We start from the raw sequence: 8,104 nt of genomic DNA, 5'->3' as shown, positions 1-8,104 counted from the left end.
CTCTACTTAGAAAGGGATTGAGTCCTATACATTCAATTGTATGTTACTTATTTGGAGATCAGGATATTTTCTAATATGTATTAGACAGTTACCTTTGAAAATGTAATATCATGTATTTATAGTGAATAAAAATTTTAAACAAACATTTACAATTCTGGTAATTCTGACACAAACTGTAAAATGAAAAATAAGTCAGTAATACATTTGGCTTGGCATAGGAAGAAAATCAGGTTAAGTTAAGAGTACTATGAGGCTATGCATAGAGATTTTTGAGAAGAGTGTAAAGGGGCTTTCTGGCAAGTTGACAATTTCAGGGTTTTAGAGATTAGGTTCTTTAAAATTAATCGTTAAATCATATGGGTTTTATCTGCATTGGTAGCTTAAAGGCCAAATAGTTGTATTTTGTAATACAAAAGGAATCAAGAGAAAGAACATGGAACAGACAGAAATGCATTACTGTCATCCAACCAGCAAAGGAGATGCTAGGGAACACTAGAAGCAATCCTATTAAAGTAAGATGCAAAACAAAGAAGTTCATTATTTATTCTTGTGTTTCATAATGTAATGGAGGCCGTCGCTGAAGCATTAAGCCACTAAGATAAATGGAAAATGCATGCATTAGAATGAACAACACAGCCTTTATTTGTAGATCATGATTGTATATATAGCTAATCCATGATAATATAATTATTAATACTAGAAAGGTAATTTAGCCGTTACTAGATCCCCCCCAAAAAACCCCAGAAAAATCAATATTCTTCTATGCAAAATTAAAAACTATTAGAAAGTATAATTGCATTCTCAAGACAAAAAAAAACTATAAAATACATTTTTATAAATAACATAAAATTATCAAGATTTTTGTGAAGAATATTATAAAATGTTATTCCAAAACATGAAGATCTGAACAAATTAAAAATTCTATTTTATCAATAGACTCACCATCATAAAACTCTAATTCTCCCCATTAAACTATATATTTAATTTCAATAAAAATTCCCAAGTAAATAATCTTGTAGTACTTGGCCAACAAATATTAAAAGATTAATGAGTCAGTAATAGCCAAGACACTTATAAAGAAAATTAAGACAATAAGCCAGCTGACTTGCCTTACCAATTTTTCAGATTTTTGGAGAACCATACTATGTAAGGAAGTGTGGTACTGGATCAGTTATGGAAAAAAAGACCAATGGAATGGAAAGGAGAGACCAGAAAAAGATTGGTACATACATGAACATTTGATATATAAAAAAGTTGCCATTACAAATCAGTACTGAGACAATAAGTTATCCTGATGTAAAAATAATTTAAATGAATGACTAAATAGCATCACATACAAAAATACATCACAGGGAGTTCCAGTATCTAAAGAGCAGATTTAAAACTATAGAAAAAAGTACAGAAGAATAAATTCTGACTGCAGAATGGGTAAGCATTTGTTAAACAGAATGAAAAAGGTACAAATCATTAAGAAAATGATGGATATAATTGATATGATTTAAAAAAGAACTTTCCCCTTTAGGGGGGAGGGGGAGATAGAAGGGGTAAAAGGGGTCAAATATGTGGTGACAGAAAGGAATCTAACTATGGAAGGTGAACACAGTGTAAATATATACATGCCTTACTGTTCAAGTATACAGCTGAAACTTATTAGATTTCGTTAAGCAATGTCACCATAAAAAAATTAATGAATTAAAAATAAACAAATAAGTAAATAATACAAAAGAACTTTCCTATTCAATAAAAATTACCCAAAAACTGAGTTAAAAATAAACTGCAGACTGGGAAAGAAATTTATAATGCAACTAAACGGCATTTCATCGATATTAAGACTGTACAAGATGTCCAGCAGAATAAGCAAATGACCAAGACCACATTTAGAGCAATCACACCAAATAAATCCAAGGAACAAATGAAAATAATGAGTGATTATCTTCACCTTACAAGTTGGCAGTGATGCAGGAATCTAGGCAATCACATTCACTCTCGATGAGATATAAAATGAAGAAACATATCTTATAGGGAAATTTGGCAATACTAAAAATTAAGAGTATTCATATCCTTTGACTCACTAATTTATCCATGAAGGACTTACACAAAGTAAATACTCATATATACCTAAAGATATATTTACCAGGTATCGGGACTCAAGACAGGCCGCCCCAAACTATCCCACAATGGCATACTGATTACTTTGAATTAAAATCACCTGATGAGCAGCCAGCGCCAGAAGGACATCTTGATCTTCTTTGTCTCCTTATACGGAAGAATTAAATCTCTCATGTGAAAGGTGTCCTTCCCACATCTGAAAGACACCCATATTGCTAAACAACTCAGAGCCAAAAAAGCCTGGATAAACAAGTTTTGTTGCCTCTTTTCTAATTTACTACTTTGTTTAAATTCCTCATTAGTGAATACCCAAACCTTGCTTAGATTCCCTTCTAATGAGCACTCTCCTTTGCCCTGTCAATTTCTCAATGTGTTTGTCTACAGCAGCGGTCTCCAACCTTTTCGGCAAGAGGGACCTGCGCTGCTATGAGAATCTAAGGCCTGATGATCTGAGGTGGAGCTGAGGCGGTGATGGTGGCATTGGGGAGCGGCTACAAACACAGATGAAGCTTCGCTGCTCACCTCCTGCTGTGCAGCCCAGTTCCTAACAGGCCACTAACTGGTACCAGTCTGTGGCCCAGGGTTTGGGGACCCCTGGTCTACAGAGTATAAAAAGGTACCTGATTTGATCATTTCTTTGAGCCTCATGTTATGATCTGAGCATCATATTATGACTTCCCATGCACATGTGTTAAATTGGATTTTCTCTTGTTAATCTAGTGTCAATTTTATTATTTTTTTACTAGTCCAGCCAGAAAAAAAACAAAGAAAGGTTGAGGAGAATTCTCTCCTTCTACAACACACGATATTTCTGGTTTTCATAACGAAAGCTCATTTATCTATTAGTATTGGACATTGGACAATAAGAGGAATGTAAATATCAATAGAGTACTGGAGATATTAGTGATGATAAAACTACACAATGGACTACTGAAGGTGGGAAAATAGTTAGAGACATCCATATTTACACACCTAGAGATGATCACATGATATATTAAGTGAAAAACTCAGGCAGAACAATATAAAAGCATGATCCTATTTAGGTAAGCTAAAATTGTTATATTTCTCAGTGTGTTTAAAAGTTAAAATGTACATTCCAAACTGTTTACACTAGTTACTTGCAGAAAGTATACTAGGAAGATTAGAGGATAGGAGAGGGTGGTCTAACAAAAAAAAGTTAATTTTTTATTTGACCAAGTTATATATAGTTTTAAATGTTTAAAATGATCTTAACGCTTAAACATTTTAAATCTAAGAAATGATTACAATTTGTAATAAACACCTGCATACCCTTAGTCTAGACTCCCCAATATGCAGACAATTGTATGATACATTTAGACAAGCATTAAGTGCCTTGTGATGATGATATTCTGGTTATTTTGGAGAATGTCCTTCTTAGGACATATGTGCTGAAAATCACTATCTTGAGGAGATATATGCACCCCCATGTTCAATTTAGCCTTATTTGCAATAACCAAGACATGGAAACAACCCAAGTGTCACTGACAGAATACACTCTTTTCATGTTGTAACCCCATAATGAAATTAAATTAGAAATCATAAAAAAAAAGATGTCTGGAAAAATCACTAAATATTGAAAAATGAAGAGCATAATTCTAAATAAACCATGGTTCAAAGAAGAAATCAAAACTGAAATTAGAATGTATTTAGAAATTTAAAAAAACCTAACTTATTTGATTTTGTGGGATGCTGCTAAAGTATTAGTTAGGGAGAAACTTACAGCACTGAATTCTGATATTAGAAAAGAGGAAAGACTTCAAATCAAGGACCAGAACATCCACCTTAAAAAATAAAGAGAGGAACAAATTGAACCTAAAGTAAGCAGATGAAAGAAAAGAGTAACAATCAAAACTAAAATCAAAGAAATACAAAACAGAAAAGCAGAAGAGATAATCAGAGAAGATCAACATAATTAGAAACCTTTAAGGAGAGCAAGAATGATTGGTAGAGATAAATAATAGCTAGATATCTCAGTTTTACACACACACACACACACACCCCTCTAAAACTGGGGTAAGTTTTCTATGACTGACTTTGGGGAAAATGTATTGCTCACACACTGGTTTAACAACCATCTAAACCATCAAACCATTAAAGGTAGATTTCTCAACATCAGAGGCAATGCCACTTGTGAAAAATACACAATGACATGCAACATTTTATCAGCTGCCAGAAGTTAACTTGTCTAAATATGAATACAGGGAGAAACTGTGATAAAATGACAGACATGTCTGCTCAAGAGATGATGGAAAATCTATTAGAGAAAAGGTTACCTGTAAGGTCTTCTCAGTATATCATGAATCATGATTTAGGAATGAATGAATACTGGGAAATCGACAGGCTATTAGGGAACAGTACTAAAAGTAATTATCTTGACATTTTTATAAGATTTCACTGAAAGCTATAGAACAAAGATGGGAATCATAACCTGAGCTTGGATTAATTTAAGGCTGACAAAAGGCACATTATTTATTTTTCTTTGCTAATAGTATAAGTCAAAAGGAAACAGTTGCATCAAAACCAGATGTGAGATGTATTACCAGTTCTCAGTAAGCCAGTATCTTTTCTTTGTCAGTACTGCTCAATTATGAAGCAGGTGGTTTGAGGAAATATGTTTATTGTCACCGGTAGAGCACAGTGCAAGAAACTACATTTGAATCTATATTCCTAATTAGGAAAAAAAAAAACTTTAGTTTTTTTTTAGGTTATGGTGTAAGAAATAACTTTTTATGGAAATATCAAGGTCTAAAATTTTAACCACTGGCAAGGTTAGTGCCAAAAAATTGTATAGTTATCTAGTTGTTCATCTGTTTTATGCACATAAAGGTAATTACACTTCTGTGTTAATTTGCTTGATTTTTAAAAACTAGAAAATTATGATTGCTGACATTAAGAATACTGTATCAGCTCTAACAATTTAACTTTACTCATATTTTCTCTTGGGTATTACAACTTCTAATACAAATATTCTTGGCTTGAAAGAAACCTTTATTTTCTCTGTAACACTGACTTTAATCAGGTGGTCTGCAACAAATTTATATTCTACTTCTTATTTTAATTTTCTAACATTAGTGATTTTAACTCATATGTTCCCTCGAAGGTTCTCATTTGAGTGGTATTAAAATCAACTCTTTATGTCTGTAATCAGTGTGTTCTCCCTCCTTTTCATGTTTTTCCCTCAAGATTTCAAATGTCTTTCCCCACCAGATTGAGACATAATTAAAACATAACATTGTCTAAGTTTAAGGTATATAGTATGATGATTTGATACACTTACATACTGTAAAACATTTACTACCAAGGGTTAACACTTCAATCACCTCACATAAGTATCATTTTGTGGCGAGAACATTTAAGATCTACTCTCAAAGCAACTTTCAAGTATATGAAACAGTAAACTAGAGTCACCACACTGTACATTACATCTCTAGAACTTATTCATCTTACAACTGAAAGTTTGTCCCCTTTGACCAATATCTCCCCATTTCCCCCACCCTCAGGTCCCCAGCAACTACCATTCCACTCTTTCTATGAGTTTGGCTTTTTTAGATTCCACATATAAGTCATAACGTACAATATCTTTCTTTAACTTATTTCACGTAGCCTTCAAGGTCCACCTGTGTTATCGCAAATAGCAGGATTTCCCTCTTTCTCATGGCTGAGTAATATTTTATTGTAAATGCATACTTTGTTTCCATGTCTTGGCTATTGTGAATAATGCTGCCATGAACATAGAGGTATGTATAGCTCTGAGATCCTGTTTTCATTTCCTTTGGATATACACCCAGATGTGGGATTGTTGGATCATATGGTAGTCCTAATATTAATTTTCTGAGGAAACTCCATACTGTTTTCCATACCATATAATGTATGACTTGGTATTGTTAAGATGACAATTCTGCCCAAGTTGATCTACTGATTCCATGAAAGCTCAATCACAATAGTAGAATGTCTTGAAGAAATTGATGAGTTGATTTTAAAATTTATATGTAAAGATAAAGGACCAAGAACAGCTAAACAATCTCGAAAAGAATGAAATTGGTAAAATTGTACTCCCTAATTTATAGTTTTACTATAAAGATGCAATAACTAAGCTAGTGTGGTATTGGGATGAGGATAAAAATATGCATCAGTGGAACTATAGAGCGCAGAAGGAAACTCACATGTATGTAGTCAATGTTTGAACAAAGGTAGAGGCATTCGGATGGAGAAAGAAAGCTTTCATAACACCTTGTGCTTATGTATTTTTCCCCCCACACGGGGTCAATTTATTGCAGTTGAATAGCTCTCTCTACATATATTTTTTTGTATATCTCTCCATAAAGCATGTTCACACACATGCACACACACGAGCAAGGATCCAGAAACAAAAGAGGTCAAGACAGCAATTTCTTTCAATTGTATCATCTGGACATTCTGTCACGTGTATATTCTTTGGCACATGTTAAATGTATGAGATTAATTTCAGCATTACAGTTGACCCTTGAACAACATGGGCTTGAAATGTGTGTGTCCATTTATACACAAATTTTCTCCAATATACAGTTGGTCTTCTGTATCCTCGGATTTTGCACCTGTGGATCTGATGCAGGACAGGGCGAATCCTCCCCAAGTAGGGACTCAAGTTCTGCATGGAGAGGGTAGAGTGAGGATTCTTAACTGAGCATAGGGAAGAATTCAAGTGTGAGCCAGAGTTAGAAACAAGGAAAGTTAATTAGAGAAGGAAGAATGCTCTACAAAGTGTGGTCTCCTCTCAGAGACACAGAATGAGAGTGACGGAGAGACCAAGAGGGACTGAGAGAGACCACGAGTGTTCGGGGAATTCAGTTCATATGAAATTCTTAGTTTCTATGAATTGCAGTTTAAAGATTTTATTTACATGTTTTCCTTTGATGGTACGGTATGTAGCGTGAAAGACATGCTGGCAATCTCTAGGGAATGACTGGTTGGGTTTACTTTATGTAGGGTATGACTTAAAGACTGTTTTCCTGGTAGGGTATGGGTAAATGGTCTCTTAGTAATCCCAGCAGGACTTTTCCTTTGTTCTGTAGGTTTCCTGTGGTCTGGCAGAAGCACATTGCAGGCTCTGAATATAGCTGAATGTTTAGTTCTCGTGCCTCTTCCCTCCATCGGATCCAACCAATCACAGATTGAAAGTATTTTCCAACTGCAGCTGGGACTCTGAAGTGGAGTGCTGACTGTATACATTGTTCAAGTCCCTTAATTTTATATAAGGGACTTGAGCATTCTCAAATTTTGGTTTCGTAGGGGTCCTAGAATCAATCCCTAGCAGATACCAAAGGACTATAATTAAGTTTGGGGGGAGTCAAAAGTTATACATGAATTTTCAACTGGGCATGAGATCAGTGCCCCTAATCCATACTGTTCAGGGGTGAAATGTATTTATAATTAAAACACTAGAAGTCCTTAGATTTTAAACAAAACGAGAATAAATGAACTAACTGCAATATGACCTTACATCAAAATTCTACAAAGTGCTAAAAATCAATGAAGTAGTTTAATGCATATTAAACTGAGTAAACTCCTAAAGTATCATACTGAGTAAAGATGAAGACATCTAAATATACATAGTATAAGAGCACTTAAACTTTAAAACAGGCAAAAAGGTATTAAATTTTAATATATCAATAGATATGTAGAAAAAAATACATTGAAAATGCAGAGGATGATGATGATCACCAATCTAAAGACGTAGTTCTCTCTGGAGGAGAAGGGGGTTCATGTGCCAGGAAGAATTACATGACAGGCTTCAACTGACTCAGTAACATTTTATTTCCAAATAATAAAACAAAAATTTTAGGCAATTATGGCCAAATGCCAATATTTTCCAAAGCTGGGTGGAAGGAACGCAAATGTTCATTTTTCTATTATTTCCTTCTGTATGCTTCAAATAGTTCAGTATTATAGAAAAGAGAAAGCTCAAATATAATAAAAATATTAAAATATCCATATT

This window comes from Pteropus alecto, unplaced genomic scaffold (genome assembly GCF_000325575.1).
Source record: "Pteropus alecto unplaced genomic scaffold, ASM32557v1 scaffold781, whole genome shotgun sequence".
NCBI classification, from domain to species: Eukaryota; Metazoa; Chordata; class Mammalia; order Chiroptera; family Pteropodidae; genus Pteropus; species Pteropus alecto.
The sequence above is the reverse complement of the archived record's forward strand: the minus strand, read 5'-3'. Positions refer to the sequence as shown.